Raw genomic sequence first — 20,670 nt, forward strand, 5'->3', positions numbered from 1 at the left:
ACTTTTCCTTGCTTCATTTTCTCAATAGGCCTTTACTGGGACAGGAAGTGAATAAAAACCTTCTTAAGCAGTAATAAACACAGAGATTTTAGATCATCGCTACTATCAATCAAAATTTGTTTTAACTTGAATTCCATTTTAACAACGTGAGATATCTACAGTACCCATCTAGAAAAGACAATGGGTTGATTTTTGTGTATCCATATAAAAACTTTTAAATACACAAAAAGCAAAAAAGTTTTAAAATAAGACCATAAGAAGTATGTTTCTTCCAGAGTAAAATGAACCATAAATTACTTTTCTCCTACGTTGCTGTCACTTACAGTAAGTAGTAGAAATCTGACAGAACCGACAGGTTTTGGATATCCCATCTGCTCATGGGGGATTCTCAGAGTTTTCTTTATTTTCCAAACCACTTAGTGAATGGCAGTTGCTCCGTCCAACTGCCAAAAAAGTGTGCAGCGAGCACGGAGGCTGACTAGCATCTTTTTATAAATCTTTTTCAAGAAGTGTCTTTATAAAAAATAAAGGCCATGCAGAGAATCCCTTATGAAGAGATGGATCAGCCCAAAACCTGTTGGTAATGTCACGTTTCTACTACCTACTGTAAGTGACAGCCACATAGGAGAGAAGCAATTTATGGCTCATTTTACTCTGGAAGTAACATGCTTCTTATTTTTATGTGTTTACATGTATTTTAAATTTTAAGATTTTTATGAGAGTGGTCCTTAAGGCTGGTTTCACACCAGGACGTTGCGTTTTAGGGGACGTTATGGTCGCATAACGTGCTCCTAACACAACGCCTGGTGCTCCCTGCTTTAGACATCAGAGTGAGCCGCGTTGTGCAGCTCACTCTGGCGTCCGTGATGCCGTGATGCGTACTCTTGTGCGCATGCGGCATCACGTGGTCCCGCCGGCCAATCGCTGCACAGAGCGGCCGCTCCATGAAGTAAACACTGCACGTCACTGAGTGCAGTGAATATTAATTAGCCATGTGCCTGGCCGCTCTCCGATCCTCCCCAACGTTACTGAGCATGTGCAAGCAGTCTAACGCGGCTCTGCCGCTTAGAAAGTACTGCATGCAGTACGTTGTCTGGTGGCGCAGCGTTACTATGTAACGCAACGTGGGCACTGTGAACAGCCCATTGATTTTTCATTGCTGTGCGGTGGGGTGCGTTACAGGCTGCATTAACGTGCGCCTGTAATGTTTCACTGTGAAACCAGCCTTAAATTAATCAGGAACTTTTTTGTTTTTTGGTTGAGTTCTTTTTTTTCGAAGTGGAAAGTGCTAAAACGTTATTATCTATTATTAAAGACTGATAATTCACGTTGTGAGTTCTGGAAATCAACCTGAATGTATCCCCTCTGTTATTTTCAATAAAACTGTTAGTCAGTCTGATATGTGCAGACATCCTTCAGTACTAATGAGTGTATGCCAAATCCAACACCTACACACAAAGGTGAGAAGTCACTGTAGTTAGCTGCAAACTAATTACCATTACTAATTAACCACTATTTTTTTTTTCAAATAATATGAAGAAAACTGACATGTCAAAGCTTGTCAAGTGTCGTTAGTATCAGGCTTCTTGCTCATTTGGGATGATATTATGTATGTAATGGGAATTACGTACAGTATGTATGAGGAATTCTGTATTTTTACACTGATGGTGTTATTATGTTAATTTTATTATTAGCCACCATCTCACTTTATATATCAAATTAAACAACTAATATATCATTTCATGCAGAATCCCTACTGAAAAGACAATAAAGTGTTGATAGGTAAAGACTTCAATGTTGATTCTGATGAAAATGTGTCCCCTTTTAATGCATCGTGCCCTGGATTTTTAGGAAAACTATAAAATCAGGCTTCATTAAACCTATGTAATAATATGGGATCTCTACAGTTACACATGTTATGCCTGGTACACACCACTGGTGGAATTAATAATTATCGACAGGTCCAATCAGATTTCTGATATTTTTTTAGATTGATTTTGTACAGAAGTTATGGTAAAAACAATCGGAAAATTTACCGGAAACCTAATAGGGCCGTCAGAAATTATCATTTTGACCCATCTATCTGATGGGAAATTGTGTGTACAAGCATTACTTGAAGTACCAGCCATGGGCAACTTGACACAGCTATAAAATATAATGGTTGCTTGACTACAAGTAGCCAATGTAGTTCCCTGATCAATTCCAATCGTTAGGCAGGCTCGGACGAACCAGCATGCATTTGTTCGGTGGGCCCTTTAAGGACTGTGTGACGTCACAGTCACATCACCCGAGAGGCCCCTTTCCTGCCTCTCTCACTCTGGGCCAGGCCAGTGGCAGAGCCAGCCAGTGAGATAACTGCAGAGACGCGCAGTGATGTCATTACGCGAGCCGAGAGCGGCCCGCCCTGGGGTGTCATGGTAAGTGACATCTGGAGCCTTTTGCAGCCTCCTGTGTCTGCTCTGCTGTGCTCAGCTTCCCTCTCCCAGCGAGCACCCGTCTTCCTTCTCCATGACAGGCATCCCTCCTGTCCTGTGTCCTTGTCCTGTGGCAAGCTGGCAAGTGTATAGTTATTAGGGCAGCCACGCTGCAGGGGGCTGGAGGATCGAAAGTCGGGTACTTTTTGCTGAGGTCTCTGACCATCCGTTCAACTTTTCTTGTCCCTTCTTCCTTCCTAGCTTCTCAACACCCTACCCTGTTTGACCGTTTCATCACCCTCAACAGACTGCAGCCAGTCACCTCTCTGCCACTCTCTCTCCTCATCTTCAGCAGGTTGCTGTAATTTCTGTCCCCTCTCTGCCACCCTCCCCTATTGTCACCTCTATATCACCCTTTCATCCCCTGATTACCCCTCAGCATCGACATATATGTTAGTGAAAAGAGCCTAATTGATATTTATATGTTTTTGTGTGGCCTATTTTTCTGAATAATACATCTTCTGCAGCACTTTACAGAGTACATATTCATGTCATTGACTGTCCTCAGAGGATCTCTAATCCCTACCATAGTCATAGTCTGATGTCCTACCATACTATTATTATTATTTATTTATATAGCACTGGCACTTTCTGCAGCATTTTACAGAATACATAGGCATGTCACTGATTGCCCTCAGAGCAGCTCACACTCTAATCCTTACCATAATCTTAGTGTAATGCCCTACCATATTATTATTATAATATATTTATTAAGCACTGACATTTTCTGCAGTACTGTACAGAGTACATAGTCGTGTCACTGACTGTCCTCAGAGGAGCTCACAATCTAATCCTACCTTACTCTAATGTCCTGCATATTATTAGGTATTTATAGAGCAATGACATCTTCTGCAGCACTTTATAGTGTACATCGTATGTCACTGACTGTCTTCAGTGAAGCTCACAATCTAATCCTACCATAGTCATAGTCAGAATCAGCTCTGGTGTCCTGCCATATTAATAATAATAATAATAATATATATTTACAGAGCATTGACGTATTCTGCAGCACTTCACAGAGTACATTATTATTATTATTTAGTATTTATATAGCGCCAACATATTACGCAGCACTGTACAGTGTATATATATATATATATATCTTGTCACATGGGACTTTACAGGGGAAGGAGGGGGACCACTATAGCATTATATAATGCTGTTATGGGGACCACTAGGGTATTGTACGTGAGTTCCAAGTCATGGTGCACGTGGGCCCCAAGCTTAAAGTTCTCTGGTGGGCCCCACATGTCCCAATCCGACCCTGCTGCTAACTATAAGCAAGGATGAGATGTGGCTCCTTGAAGCACATGTGTTGAACTCCAGTCCTTGAGGACCATATCCATGCCAGGATGGACTGAAGTGGAAATGTGTTTTACTTGATGAACCACACTTTTGCAGATTCAGTCCCACCAAATATTTTGAGATGTGCCAAAAATGTGTGAGGAGCGCCATAGTTCTGACCTACTAAGTTACTACTTTTCTTTGGCGTTGGGCCATACTATCACCCATGGGGGGCTTGTACTCTCCAATGTATCAAATAGAAACTGTGAAACTGTAATAAGAGCAGACGGGACACTCCTGTCCGTACAGTAAAGTACACAATTTGATCAATGAGTAAAATTTGGTTATAAGGGACTTGGAAGAGAGAGCAGGTGTATTTAGTGATGAAGATTGGCCCCCAGCATGTCTTCAGTAATATAGTAAGTAGGAAAAACAAAGTTTTTTAATAGTAATACCTTTTAATTAATTAGGCGAACACAGTACAGGAACGTCTTTGCTACTTTCAGTAATTTAACAGTAGTTTGGGTGCTAGGCTGCTGGCATATGGGATGTGTTTGACTTGTGGTAGTGGTGGTGGTGGTGGGGGGGGGGACAAGGAATGGGTCTGATGCTGAAATGAAGATGATAAAAAGTGAGTATTGGTAACACAAAATCATGTAGGTAAGGACTGTCAGAGTTAAGAGATAGCATAGGGAGAGGTTTGTTTTATCATTTATGGTGCATACAACATATACATGCATTATTTGTGTCACCTGTAAGGTTCAAGCTTGATCCTGTGGGTGCAACTTCATGGTATGCCAAGGTGAAGCATACTTTGTCATAGGGAAGGGAGGAGGTATAACAGCAGAATGCATGATGAAGCGGTTTCTGGCAGGAAGGGGTACATTTGACAGTCAGTCAGAGCAGTTGTTTAGAGCTTTATAAGGATACTCTAGCAGCCTCCACACCTCTCTGTCCACAGTTTGACATTAGTTCCTTCCCACACTTTCCCTCACCTAAACTCGTAAGAAGAAGTGGGTGGTATTGATGTCACAGAGGGGGTTGGAGGCTGGCACTGCGTCCATCTTGAATCTCAGGGCTTGCTAAGCTTCAACAACTGCAACTGCCCTGATGGTCTGTTTAATTATATACGTTTATTGTAGAGGTTAAAGATGAACTCCAGTGAAAATAATGTAATAAAAAAGTGCTTAATTTTTACAATAACCATGTATAAATGATTTAGTCAGTGTTTGCCCATTGTAAAATCTTTAAAATCCCTCATTTACATTCTGGCATTTATTACATGGTGACATTTTTACTTTTGGCAGGTGATGTAGCTGCTGCATGCTTTATTGGCAGTTGGAAACAGCTGTAAACAGCTATTTCCCACAATGCAACAAGGTTCACAGACAGGAAACTGCCAGGAGTACCACGGTCCTCAGAGTTTCGTGTAGGAGGGGTTTTACCACAATATCAGTCATACAGCGCCCCTTGATGGTCTGTTTGTGAAAAGGAATAGATTTCTCATGTAAAAGGGGGTATCAGCTACTGATTGGGATAAAGTTCAATTATTGGTCGGAGTTTCTCTTTAAGTGGTTAAAGTGTACCTGAAGTGTTTTTACTACAGTAAAATAATCATATGGGCTTACTAGTTAATGCTGTTCATTGTGATCTGCAGCAAAACTGACACCCCTGGCTTCTCCTGTATCTAAATGCTGGGGCAAAGCACTTGTCAAAGCAGTGAAACAGAAAGGGGAGACATCAGCTGCAGTGAGGACACATAGTATACACCCATTGCAGTCAAAAACACTCCCGCCTGCAGCAGCCATGCTTCTGCATGTGAGCCGTGCATTTGACTTTTTTTAGTTCACAAAAAGTGTGCACGCTTCATTGCCCTGGAAGCAGTCCTGGGGTTACGGCCATCTTGCTAACTAAGAATTTATATTCAAACCAGTTTTATAAATGGAAAGAAATGGCGGGAGAGGTGGAAACAGCACAGATGAAGTCTACAAGGCTGGATTATTCCGGTAATATATTCTTTTTTAAAATAGACATTCACATGTTTGCTTTAATGAAATTCAAAGGAGGGGCGGGTATTAAGAAATTAAGGAGATAGATAGATAGATAGATAGATAGATAGATAGGATAGATAGACATCAATATCCATGTATATGTGGTCATTTAGAAAATGTTGCCAGTCCCCTGGAATAGAGTAGGACGAAGACTTACTATTTTTCTTTTAAGTTAGCCAATAAATGGTATAATCCTGATTATTAGCCTCTGTGCAATGCTTATTCAGTCCTACACAGATTTGAAACCTTGGATCCAAACCATTCAGATTTCAGATCGGGAGACAAGCGTATAAGTTACACACACACACTAAATTAAATTCATCCGGGTCGGTCAATAAAGACCTCTTCAGGTGAGAATCTAGTATCACTCTAGTGTGTGTATAGGACTCCTGCGATGTCACCTAAAGATCCAGAATGGCAGGTGTTTAGTGATCACCCTACCGACAGGAAGCCACTTCATCATGCACTGGCTGTTGTTGTCATCCCCCCCCCCCCCCCCCCATAGTGACAGATTTGTGGGATTTGTTTTTATCATAGCAACCACTGCTTTAAAGCTGCCCATTAATGGTACAATTTTTTTTACTAAATGCGATTCATAAAATCCAACTTTCAGACCGATGTCATCCTATTGAGCAATCAACCAAAGAACAGCTCCTTATCGATTGCCTTCATAAACTGTACATTTTCTATTTAATTCAATCGTAAAAATTGCATCGAAAGATCGCATTTGGTGAAAAAAATTGTACCCTTAATGGTCATGTAATCTTAAAAAAATGGACAGATAAACAGTAACTTGTAACTGTTGGCTGTTATACAAGTAAAAAAGACTTTGCATGTACAACTCAACTTACACATATTGTGTAACGCCCTACATAATTTACGTATAGCTTGGTTAACTGTACTTGCAATACCAGCACGGATAGTGAATATACCCCATGATGACATATATATGGGCACATATAGCTTCCAATCTTACAAAAAAACTTGCCTGCTTTTCCATTTTTTTTTTATTGCAATGGTTAATAAATGGGTGTGCTCGTTATGCCAATGAGTCAGTCAGATGCAATGTTAGCCCCCTGAATGCCAAATAGAACCAAAACATTTGGACAATAGTATAGTCAGACCCAGTCTGCCCATGATGCCAAGTGAGGTGACTTCCTCAAAGCGGCAGAAGCCTGGGGACAGCACCAGGCAGAAACAGGAAGTGAAGAGAGTGCCTGGCCAACCTATACTGGGGGCAACTGTACCTGGCTAACCTATACTGAGGGCAACTGTATCTACCTACCAATACTGGGGGCACCTATACCTGGCTACCTATCTATACTGAGGGTGTTTTTGGGGGGCTCACCGCAGCTATAACGTGCGCTGCTAATTGTCGGGTGCTGTGCGATCATTCCAATTTGGGTGAAGGGGGGCACACCCTCACAAGTTTACCTCAGGTAGCAAAAAGTCTACAACCACCCCTCAGTATAGTACTACAAAAGTTCAAAAGGTAACTTTTTCTTTTGTTGGTGCTGAATGAACCAGATTTTAGGTGACAGAAATTGCTTCTGTGTACACTTAAAATGTAACCTTTTGAATTGAAAATAAGAATCTGACTCCTCCGGGAAACACCTATTTAGTGTTAATATTACACATAAAATTATTCTAGTAACTCTTTTCAGTTCAGGTTTTTAATGTCCACTTGGTCTATGGTACAAATCAGTCGTCATTAGTTAAAGATTATATCCAGTCTTGTACATACACATATTATACACAATTTATTCTCCTTTAACAGGCCCTGAGACTGCAGCATATGTATATGCACATATATAAGTGCCTATATACATTCTCCTCGCCTGTTAAAATATTCTTTTCAACACGCTGTCATAATAAACACTACCAAAAATAGAATAACATACGGAATGTTATGCCAAAAATGTTTAATATAAACCATAAGTTAAGCTGCCATTATTTACACATATATCCACAGAGGTCATACTCAGTGCGACGAAACACATGCAGGAAAATACTTCAGCGTAAGCACTGCAGCTTCCTATTCCAAGAGCTTTCAGAAATGTGTTCTTTCTGTATGCAGTACATATATGCCTCTAACTTTTAAAGGATGTTTCCCTAAAGGACAATAACCCCTGCACATCTGTGGACTTTACAGAGCATAAGAATGATCGTTTAGTAGCATTTCCTGTGTACCAGACATGCATGGTTCTCAGCTCTTTCTAAATACATATTATTTATTATTATTATTGATTTGTAAAGTGCCAACATAATCCGTGGTGCTGTACAGAGTAAGAAACTTGGGCTACATAATAATACAGAGACAAAATATAGACACTGGTACATAATACAGAATTGATAGACATAGTAAGTACAGTGATAAATGAAACATGGTGAACAAAATGTATTGCAAATTCCAAGACACAAATGGGTAAAGCTGAATACTCCCCTTAGCGACGCAGGAAGATGGATCACAGTGATGTCACCTGATGATGAGTGTTCCCCGGTCCATCTCCCTGCCCGCCGGAACACACGATGTCACCCTACGGCACACAACGGGTGTGAACGAGAGTTCAAATGATCACGGCACTTTGTGCAGGAGTCGTTGGGGATCTTACAGAGGAACTGTAACTAAGGATTGAACTTCATCACGAACAGTAGCTGATAGCCCTTTTCCCATGAGAAATGTTTACCTTTTCTTGAATAGATCATCAGGGGGGTCTATATGGCTGATACTATGGTGAAACCCCTCCCACAGTGTGATGTCAGCACCTAGGTCCTGACAGTTTCCTGTCTGTGAACAGTGTTACATTGTGGAAAATAATGGCTTTGTCCAACTGCCAAACAACCAGGATCTCCCTCTGTACGTATATATACTGTAGCTATACAAAACAAAACTTTTAGCCTTTCGCATTGTTAGGGGATGAGGTTATAGATAATGGCTCTTGATGTTGTCTATTATTTTTTCTTGTCTGCCAGTAGTAAAGATGATTACTTGCAGGCTGGCTGTGAAACAAACAATATGAGCAAATTACATGGCAAATATTAATCCTTTCTTGCTCTCTCTTCTATCTTTTAACTTTTCACTCAATGTATTGATTTTTCCCCCCTTATCCCTAAAGTTCCTCTTTAAAGATCTGATTCGCCATAACGGTCTTATCACCTTGCATCACAAAGTATTGTCCGCCTAATCGTGCACTCATACCTCCCTTAGCAAGATTGTGGAGACGATCGCTCATTGCTCAAAAAATCGCTGGTCATAGAAACAATCGCAGACAAGATTGTGAGGTGGGTACAAGCCTTAACAAGGAACTCCAATGAAAGTAATGTAATAAAGTGCTTTATTTTTACAACAATTATGTATAAATGATTTAGTCAGTGTTTGCCCATTGTAAAATCTTTTAATTCCCTGATTTATATTCTGACATTTATCACATGGTTACATTTTTACTGCTGGCAAGTGATGTAGCTGCTGCTTGCTGTTTTGGCAGTTGGAAACAGCTGTAATGTAAACACAATGCAACAGGGTTCACAGACAGGAAACTGCCAAGAGTACGTACTCAGAATATCTTTGTGGGAGGGGTTTCACCACAATATCAGCCATACAGCACCCCCTGATGGTCTGTTTGTGAAAAGGAATAGATTTCTCATGTAAAAGGGGTATCAGCTACTGATTGGGATAAAGTTCAATTCTTGGTTGGAGTTTCTCTTTAAGAAAGCCCTGCCCTTGCAAGCTTACAATATAAAGGGATAGGAAACAAAAGGTGGGTTAAAAAAAAAAACAACTATTTTTTTTTTATTTTTCCAACAATCCCCTTCCCCCAATCCCCCTTACAAAGGTATAGAAGCCTTCACACGGCCATCCCACTTCTAATAAACAAATCCACCTATTTAAAGGAATTCATTGCTATGATCCAAAGGAGCAAATCTGTTTCAGCGTAGGGATACCTCTTTCCAGCATATCAGCCGTTCTACAGTTTATTATTCAATTTTAAATGCATGGTCTTTGTTAGGGTTTTTTTTTTGTTTTTTTGTTCACCTTTTCTGAGGATTTGACCTTTTTGTATACTTTAACAACAAATATATGGATACCTTAATTCAATTGCTACTGAATAGAATGACTATGGGAGTATCAGAATGTCAACAGTTTCAATACAGTCATCTTTTAACATAACATTGTGTAATATCTCAGTGCTCCAACAGCTAAATGTATTATATAAAGGTTGAAATAAAAGATATTGAGAAAGAAACCTTCAATTCTCCAAGGATCAAGATTTAAAAGACTTGCAGAAATTCTATTAAGAAACGGAAAAAGATTTTTTCTATATCTCCACTCACTGGTGTGTCATGAAGGAGATGATGTCATAATTAATGATCCTAGGAAAGTTACTGAGATTGTACCATTACACAAATGTTGTCTTAATTGATGATGTTAAACTAAATCCAAAGAAAGTGTCAAGTGTCAAACTAGCAATATAAACTGGCAGTTATGATAATAGAATATCCATTATCCTTACCGCGACTGTCTTACATCAGTTAGATTCACACCATTGCGGTTTTAAAGGGTTCATATTTTCTGCAAACTGTGAACCTATACTAATTAACAAGACAAAAAATCTCTTTGGGTGCAGTTTAAGTAACACTATGTCCTAGCCTCCAAATGCAATATTCATTTGGCCTTTCAACTACAATTATTTGAAACAATTTGCAACATTACTTGGCTCACATTCTACATATATATATAAAAAATCCTGCTAGAGTCTTGGAGTACTTGTACAATTCGTATAAGAATTAACTGACAGGTTGTCCAAAACATAGACTCATGCAGATCATTTTGACTATTAAATTTTGCAAACAGGTGATGTTCTGGGAGTTTGTTTGTAGGGTGAATTTGTTAGTAAGTTGAGTCATCTGTTATACTTAGTGAAACATAGATAAGTTATTTATTTTCCAACACAACTCTGGATTTAACATATAATTTAAAGTATGGTTTTTTGGGTACTTTTCAATGTGCTTTTACTTTGTTTTAAACTACTTACAGCAGTTTATACAATAATGTAACGTAACAATAAAAATATGTAATAACAAAAACAGTACTGCACATATATTGAATACACAGAGAAAACTTTGTGTACATGAAAATGTTTCAACTCGCATCGTTTGTAAGTAGGGGACTGTCAGTATAGGACTTACTCAGTCTTCTATAATACTTTGGGCTTAGGTGTTTAAAATTAAGGTTTGTAGATGTGACTGTTTCACTGGCATGACTTGTTTTTAATGTTTATTCAGGTCCCATGAACAAAACAAAAAAATAGAAAAAAGTGCAATATAAACATCTAAGCAACATTGGCTCATATGCTATTAACTTTTTCTCCTGAGTTTTCTCCTATCTATGTGATATTTTAAAACTTGTCGATAAAATGCCTTTTAAGCCACCAGAAAGCAAGAAAATACTCAAAATTATTTTGATACTACTTTTTCACCAACTTCTTGGTAATTTTTTAATTGAAAAGGGCTGGAAAGTTATTTTAAATTGAAAATCAAAAATTATCTCCTAGGTGAAAACTCAGGTGAAAAAGTGTATTGCATATGGCCCATTGGTGTAATATATAAACCTATATCTTATCATGATACATCACTTCAAATACATGTATTCCCATTTAAAAAGTGATATTTCTCTGACTGTTGTGCAGATCCTTTGCTTTTTTTATTTTGAGCCACCGATCCAAAATAAGTAGTCAAGTAAGTTTATGGTGAAGATATTATAGTAAATATGAAATATTAGTAAATTTAAAATATTTAAAAACAGCTAAGAAGGGGAGATGTGAGTTTTCTTAACTCTCCAAAGAAACAACCAGTGACATTTTTTAGCACACAAACTATTGGACAACGCGTTTCACAGGCTTATACCTGCTTCTTCAGGTCAATCAAAAAGATGCTGAATGGTTGTAAGCAGCCAGGTGTGAGCCTCTTAAATAGTTTCCCTATATTTCTTTATTGAATTGCTATTTTTATTTATTGATGTGCATGGTTACACTATCATTATGCAATCTGGGTAATACACATTCCCTTTGTGCTGCTATATCAATTTTCATGTTGATGCACATGTGGTATATATAACCAGAATATCCAAATATGGTGAAAGTATTTTATCTTTGTTTATTGTTGGTTTATTACAGCTGTGTATTGAACACTTCAATATTACCATAATTTATGCGCTGTGAATGTGACATTTACGTCAGTATTTTTGAGTATGCACCTGTTTTTGCACTTTATACCTTGTATTAGCACTTTTTTATGCTGTAGCATATAGATTGGATCTATATATGTTTGAAGCCTCTGGCAGTACAGGCTTTATCTTATATTATGTGTTTTCTGTTTTTTTTTTTTATTATTCCCTTTGCGTTGGACAATTACTACTTCTTGTTTCTGCCATCTATGGTAACATTATGCTCTGTACATGGATTACATTTCATCTCCCTGCCCCTGTAATTGTCTTTCTGGTTTTCCAGAAATCTGTACAGAGCACATAGTAGAACTGGAGTATTTTCAGAAACCTTTTTTACAACAGTAAACAGCAATGTTTAGGTTGGTTTGCCCTCTTAAAACGGAAGGAATTTACAATAATTCAGCTTTAAGTGAACATCTGTGGTTTACCAACAATGCGCTACTACTGAGTATTCAGTTTTAAGAAGGTAAACCAACCTTAGCATTGCTTTTTAGTAGGAGGGCTTTTTGGTCTCTTTAATGCTGGGTACACACGGTGCGTTCTCACACTCGATGCCCCGCTTGATTCCCGTCGATTCCTGGCCGCTCGATTATTTCCGACATTTCCGATTCGCGTTTTGATGGATCGTTAGGTCGATTTGGCATACTTTACATGACCTATCAATCATCGAAACGGGATCGGAAATAATCGAGCAGGGGATCGAGTGCGGGAATGCACCATGTGTACCCAGCATAAGTCCCCTATACTCTCCTTGTGATTTTGGGTCACCCCGAGCTGCTTGGTTACTAACAGTAAACATATTAGGCATATTAGACTACTTTTTATACCTTGAAAATCTTCTGAAAAGTCAGGGGTCATCTTATACGCCGGGTGTCATTGATGCCGGGTGATACGCCCTATCCTGTTACCGACTCTAAGATCTCGCTGCTGAGGACTGTAGTGAAGCGGTGCAGGCGCACATGTGCAAGATATGAGAGGCAGAGAAGGAGGTAACTAGTATACAAGGGTGGGCTAATAGGGTGAAAGAGGTGTGTTTTATGGGCATATCGCGATCTATTCTTCCATACCGCTCTGATAAACAGGTAGACAAGGAGAGCTGACCAGTCCACTTAAGGAGAGGGAGAGTTGACCAATCCAACCAGTCAATCACCTATATACTGGGTACCAGCAAGTTGCCAGTGCAAGTGTGTGCAAGTAGGAAAAAAAACGGTGGCTGCGGTATGCATCAAAAGTAAAATTTTTATTGTATCTAAGCATCAGGCTCTGATGAAAGAGGGTTGAGCCCTCTGAAACGCATTGCTTAGATACAATAAAAGTTTTACTTTTGATTCATACCGCAGCCGCTGTTTTTTTTCCTACTTTCACACACTTGCACTGGTAAACTGCTTAACTGCTTTCGCTGGCTGTGTCCTGCTTGTGTAGGTCCCACAGACTAGTGCAGAGCCTCCTCTGAAAATTACATCAACAAGGAGCATCTTAGCTCCTGCTCCAGCTGCCTGCAATCTGATTATCTCACCTCGGCAGAGTGGCATGGAGCCAACAGCAGCTTCAGCCATTACACACACTCTTCCCACCCATGACTGCCTGACAGTGCAGCCGCCTATAGCGGCATCACAGCACTTGGGCTAGGTGGAAAATATGCCAGAGAAGCAGCCTGCCAGTACAGCTCTGAAGGAGGCTATCGTCTGCACGCCTCGTGGAGGAGGACTTCTGCCAAGATTTGGTCCCGGGTGGGACAAAGCCTTTCTGCTGGCCACCCCATATGGGACAGTCAGCCACAGATCCAGGTGAGAATATTCCTCAGTCAGCTGGCCATTTTTATTGAATGACAACCTGAGTGCGCTCCCCCCCACCCCTTGTTTTTTCACCCATCCCCCGCATCCCATTGTCTACTGCACATTTATAATATGAGGCAGTTGGATAATGTACTGGTTAAATACACCACCTTTGAGCTAAGATATTAGGGGAAAGAATCCTTGGGTAAGACTCCCCATGCTCCATGGTGGCCCACTGAGCATGCCATTAGTGGCTGCCACTCTTGAGTACTTTGGGTTTGACAGGGGAAAAGCATTAAACAAATTTTAACTGTTCATTTTTCATTTCAAAATATTTTGTGACTACCATGCTAAGCCTTAGGCTGAAGTACAATTTGGGTAAAGAGGTGCCCCAGTATAGATAAAATTAGATTAAAGCCAATATAAACACGAACATGGATGAGGTGGCTGACCTGGGCTAAATAAAATTCCTTCGTCTTTGGAAAGACTGCTTCATTGAGGTAAGCCACCTCTACAATTTTTTTTTTAATATTGGTTTTAATCTAATTTTATCTATACTGGGGCGCCTCTTTACCCAAATTGTGCTTGTACATCCCCCAACATACCCTGTAGGAGGAGTTCAGTCTAGTCCTAATGACGGTTTGTCACAGTTTTACCCAGGAGAGTGACCGCATCTAGGTCTGGCTGGACCACCCCAAGTGGAGTCGGTTTTGTTGTCTCCACCTGCTTCCTGTGGTCGGTTGCCCCTTTGCAACCCACCTTTGTGAGTAGCTAATCCATTTTTACCTTCTATCCTTTTTTTGTATCAAACTTATTGTGCTATTGAGCTCCTGTTTTTGTTTCCTGTGCCTTTTCCATTCAGGGTGTCAAGACACCCCATCACGGCACTTAGGTTAAAGTAGTTTCTTAGAATATATTGGTATGGAAATCATATGGAGAACAGAAATTCTGTAACTTCACTGACTGCATTTGTGTTCTGCATCAATCAAGAAAAGATTGTAGTTAGAGGTTCCTGTTGCTTCTTTCACTTAATCTTGCTTGTCAGAGATGTAGAATGTATGGCCTCTGCTTCATGGGAGCTGCCATCTTCTTTTCTGAAAATTATGAAAATGGCAGTTATTCTACATCTTTAAAGAGAAACCATGACCAAGAATTGAACCTAATCCCAATCAGTAGATAAACACAAACAGCTGTTACTATCTGGATGGCCCTTGTATAACAGTTCATAGGCAATGATTCATACAACTGCCAAGGCAACTAGTATATATAAAACGAACATCATCAATGGTGAAATCTATACTGCTCTCATTTTAAAGCCACACATATACAGTATGTTCTCTGCTCCTCTCATTATCTTTACTTACCCATCCTGGCCTTTTTCTCTTCTTCTATCATTCCCTACTATTCTACGCAATATTTTTGAGTATTACAAATTTTTACAGAGTTACCAAGCAGCTCGGGGTGACCCAAACCACTAGGAATGTATAGGGGGCTAAACGAGACCGAAAAGCTCTCCTACTAAAAAGCAAAGCTTGGTGTGATTTGCCCTCTAAAACAGAAAGAAACTTGCAATGATTCAGCTTTAAGTGAACATTTGTGGTTACCCAGAATGACCCACTACTGAATATGCAAATGATCTCTTTATGCCCCTGTAAGCCAGGCTAGCATCCAGAACCGCTGGTGTATAGCAAGCCTGTAGCTTTAAATATTACACAGACACATAAACCCCACATGTAGACAGCCTGTTTCAGACTTTTGCTCCTCATCAGTACATGGCAGGGAAGGGATTGATATGGCTGTACGGGATAGGGCTTGGACCAGTACAACAGAGTAACCAAGCAGCTCGGGGTGACCCAAACCACTAGGAATGTATAAGGTACTAAAAGATCCCTATACATTCCTAGTGGTTTGGGTCACCCTTGGTTACTCTGTTGTGCTGGTCCAAGCCCTATCCCATACAGCCATATCAATCCCTACCATGTGCTGATGAGGAGCAAAAGTCCAAAACAGGCTGTCTACATGTGGGGTTGATGTGGCTGTGTAAAATTTAAAGCTATATATTTTCACCAGCCAGTCTTACTTTTATTTTATATTCAACCTACTGAAGTGACTTGCCTGTGTGACCACATACGGCTGATATATACGGTCATGCAAAAGATGGCTACGCAAAGCAGCGAATCACACTAGTGTTATGATAACAAGTAGATCTAATTGTTATATCTGTTTGGTGCGGAATGCAGATATTTCTTTTATGTTGGATATTCTCCAGAACATGGAATATAGATGACTCCACTGTTTATTACTGACCTGATTATTTCCATCAATTTACAAGATGTTATGAGGCATAGTCTAGTCATGAATGTTTTATGAGTTTTAATTACTATATATTCCTTAAACACTAGACTATAGTAGAAAAACATGAACATCCTGCTGGGAAATACCGGTCAGTGTTACTGAACCTGGGCTTTATTGCTACATTATTTTACGCTGCAAAAGTGATTTATTACCCTTTGATTAAAACTTGAGGAGGAGAAGAGAAGAACCTGAGTACCCCCAGAACAATGTGTTTCACATCAATCCCGTAAATCATCATATTATGTTTCAGATGTTAGTATATACATGATATCCTGTACAATTAAAAAATAAAAATAGTATAACTTTTATTTATTCTGTAGTCAATAGGCTTTCTTATAAAGACATGACCCTATTGCCCAGAGGCTTTCAAAATGTACTCTGCTCCTAGGTAGAGAAATTGAATCCGATAGTTTACAAAAAAAACACCATATTGAACTGGAATTATAGTGAACGTTTCCCCTGTGCTGTAAAATATTAGCCACATTAAAGGGACACTGCAGGGGGGTCGGGGGAAAATGAGTTGAACTTACCCGGGGCTTCTAACGGTCCCCTGCAGACATCCTGTGCCCACGCAGCCACTCACCAATGCTCCAGCCCCGCCTCTGGTTCACTTCTGGAATTTCAGACTTTAAAGTCTGAAAACCACTGCGCCTGCGTTGCCGTGTCTTCAATCCCGCTGATGTCACCAGGAGCGTACTGCACAGACACAGACCATACTGTGCCTGCGCAGTACGCTCCTGGTGACATCAACGGGATCGAGGACACGGCAGCGCAGGCGCAGTGGTTTTCAGACTTTAAAGTCTTAAATTCCAGAACTGAACCGGAGGCGGGGCCGGAGCATCAGAGAGTGGCTGCGCGGGCACAGGACATCTGCGGGGGACCATTAGAAGCCCCGGGTAAGTTCAACTCATTTTCCCCCGACCCCCCTACAGTGTCCCTTTAAAGAAACCTATAAGGAGAAAAAGTTATTTCATAGTTATCAAAAGGGTTAATAGACTGTGTTTCACTTTGCTGGGGAGGCTGTCGAACATATCCTGCAGAAGCACATCACTGCCATGGAGGCTCTCCCTATTATTCTTTGTACAGTAATTACACTTGATAAAACAGAGCAAATGCAAGATTAAGTTTTTGTAAGAAACTCTGTAAGCATAGGCGACATTTTTCTTTACCTAAAGATGACTTAGATTAAATCGATGTGAAAAAAAATGCTAACTCTATGCGCAACAAAGAGTAGGAAAACAAGGGAAATATTTTTATTGTATGCTATGAAAGACTTTCATTCCACATTAACAGAAGGTGCAGTAGTCAGGCTATGTTCACATTGGGGTGTTGTGGTGTGATGTAATTAAGGTAATTTTATGCATAGTAGTTGTAAGTCTATGCCATGTTCCGAGTACATGTGTGCTGTGATCCAATGGACTCTGGTATTCCATCACTGGAATAACACACACATTAATAGTGGCAATGAAGCAATCTTTTCATTATTGGTATGCTTCACTGCATGCAATGCAACACGTGAATAACTTGCAGTGCAATGTTTCTCCTTCATTGAATCGTATTCATGTTTGAACAGGGAACACACAATGCATCTCCCTACTGTGAACTTACCAATATCCCGATTTCGTGAATTTGTCTCTTTCTCAGATAATTTTTTTTAATTCTTAAAAGGTGCTAAAGGACTAAGAAGTTGGTAAAAAAAAATCGAATGTCAGGCATATGTTTGCAACCTTGATTTATTTATTTTTTTCTTTTTGTTTGCTCTGAGGAGAAAAGTTATTTACATAATACCTTGCCAAGACCTAGCAAAGAAAGAAAGAAAGGTAAAAAAAAGGCTAATATTCAAATTAATTCATTCTGGAACAGGTTATTTTTTAATTTTTTGCTTTCTATGTGCTGAAAAGTTATTATATAAATTGTTACATAAATAAAATGAGAAATAGTGGGCCTGCTGTAGTAAAGAGAAAAAAAGTTAATTTTGTCTTTTTCATTTCAAATTAATATTCTGATAATTAAAAAAAATTGCATTTGATTATAATCAACGCGAAAACAGTCAAAGTCAAAAAAAAAATGTTATTATTTTCTTTTTTTTTAGCATCAGAGCCACATTCTGCACATCAGGACAAATTGCCCTTATATTAAACTTTCTCATTAGTTAACTCAACTTATCTTTTCACAACTTCATATAATACATTTTCTGAAACATTTCTGGCAATTTGCAAAAATGTAACTAATATTGAGATAAGGAGCAATCAGTATTATTGTGGCTTGCAAGGTGTTAAAAAGTATTTTTTGGTGCTAAGGTAAAAAAAAGAAATTGAAATAACTCAAGAGATAAGCATTTTGTATCAGGAATATGTGCAAAAAAACACAACCATATAAATATCCCTGGCAAAACAAACTAGTAAATATTTTAGAAAGTCTATATAATGCAATGTAATTTCCCCTGTGGGTTGTAGAATATCCAGAATTACCAATCACATTTTTGATGCAATGTATAATATAAATAATATTTTAAATTGGATAAAAAATATGTAAATAAATATGTTAAAATGACTTTATAAAAATGAATAGAAAACAAACGAGCTAAATCAATTAGTATACAAATAATCAGGGAAGCTCATGATGCAATGATGCAAATAATTCTGAGTTAATTTTATGAAATTTTGTGCAAATGTATGGAAAAAAAGCCAATCAATTGAAGCTACGTCATTACATCAATATATGTCAAAACTTATCAAAATAAATATATTTATCAATATTTAACTTTCCCCAGACTAATAAACTGCAAATTCATTTGAAAGCATAGTCCTTCCAAAAGCAAACCTTCCTACTCTAAATAACAAAAAAAGTAAATGGAAAAAGTTTAGTACCAAGCAGGGGCGTAACTAGAAATCACTGGGGCCCCCTGCGAAACTTTGCATGGGCCCCCCCAGCTGTCGTTGGTAGACGGGTGAGCACTGATTGTAGCCTGAGGAGAGGGGGGGGGAGCGGGCCCTCCTCCCTGCTGCTGTTTGTGCCTGCTGCTCCTCTTTCCTGCATTGCACTCCCTCCTGCCCCTAAATTTGGCCCTGGAGGGCCCCAAAGCCAGGGGGCCCCCTCTGGCTTCTCCCCCTAAGGACCTCCCTGCAGCTGCATCCCTTGCAGGGGCTATTGTTACGCTCCTGGTGCAAAGCATCGAGAATGCCAGGTGTCTTCAAGGCATATAGAGAATCCACTTGCATTGGTCAGAATGAATAGCAGGTCTCAACAGACTTTGTTACTGTGTGGCCCACCATGTAGGATATTGTAGGATAAGGTTCATGTGCATCCTAATATGTAAATCTATTTACATCATTTATAGTTTCCATTGCATATATATATATATATATATATATATATATATATATATATATATATATAAAATACACTTAAAGAGAGTCTGAAGCGAGAATAAATCTCGCTTCAGACCTCATAGATAGCAGGGGCATGTGTGCCCCTGCTAAAACACCGCTATCCCGCGGCTTAACGGGGGTCCCTTCACCCCCAAATCCCCCTCCGTGCAGCGGGGGAACGCTTCCGCATTGGGGCAGGGCTAACCGCCACAGCCCTGCCCCACGCACGTCTGTCAGCACGTATCTCCGCCTCTCCCCCGCCCCTCTCAGTCTTCCTTCACTGAGAGGGGCGGGGGAGAGGCGGCGATGCGCCGCTGATAGACACACTGTGAGGTGATTTTGCAGGGGGGGGGGGGGTGAAGGGACCCCCGTTTAGCCGCGGGATAGTGGCGTTTTAGCAGGAGCACGTGAATTATTCTCGCTTCGGTGTCTCTTTAACATGAGTTGTTATCAGTAGCGGTACCCAGCTCATTTACTTTCAAAAAGTGTGGGCAGCATGGTGGCGTAGTAATTAGCGCTTTTGCCTTGCAGGGCTGGGTCCCCGGTTTAAATCCCAGCCACAGCACTATCTGCATGGAGTTTGAATGATCTCCCCGTATCTGCGTGGGCTTCCTCTGGGCACTCATGTTTCCTCTACATCCCCAAACCATACTAATAAGTTAATTGGCTTCCACCTTAAAATTGGCCCTAGACTACAATAAACACATTACATAATACATACACAGGCATATGACTATGGTAGGGATAAGATTGTGAGCCCCTCTGAGGGACAGTGAATGACAAGACAATATACTCTGTACAGTGCTGCGGAACGTGTTGGCGCTATATACTAAATAATATTAAAAAGTGCTGTATTGATTTGTTCTGAGGGCTATTTTTGTTCTAAAATTCTAAGTCTACTGTAGTCTTGTAATACTTCACAATTTATAATCTTCCACTGTCCATGGTACTGAAAAATGTTTGGGGACATTACACTATCCAGCACCCCTATACAGTAAATAGACAGGGATGTGAAAAAGAGATTTCTCCATATGATTCATTTCCCGCTACTACTGAGTACTGACCAAGATCTAGGCGGTTTTTAAAAGGAGGTGAAAATGGCAAAGGTGAAAACATAATACGCGCCACCTATTATGC

This window comes from Hyperolius riggenbachi, chromosome 4 (genome assembly GCF_040937935.1).
Source record: "Hyperolius riggenbachi isolate aHypRig1 chromosome 4, aHypRig1.pri, whole genome shotgun sequence".
Taxonomy (NCBI): domain Eukaryota; kingdom Metazoa; phylum Chordata; class Amphibia; order Anura; family Hyperoliidae; genus Hyperolius; species Hyperolius riggenbachi.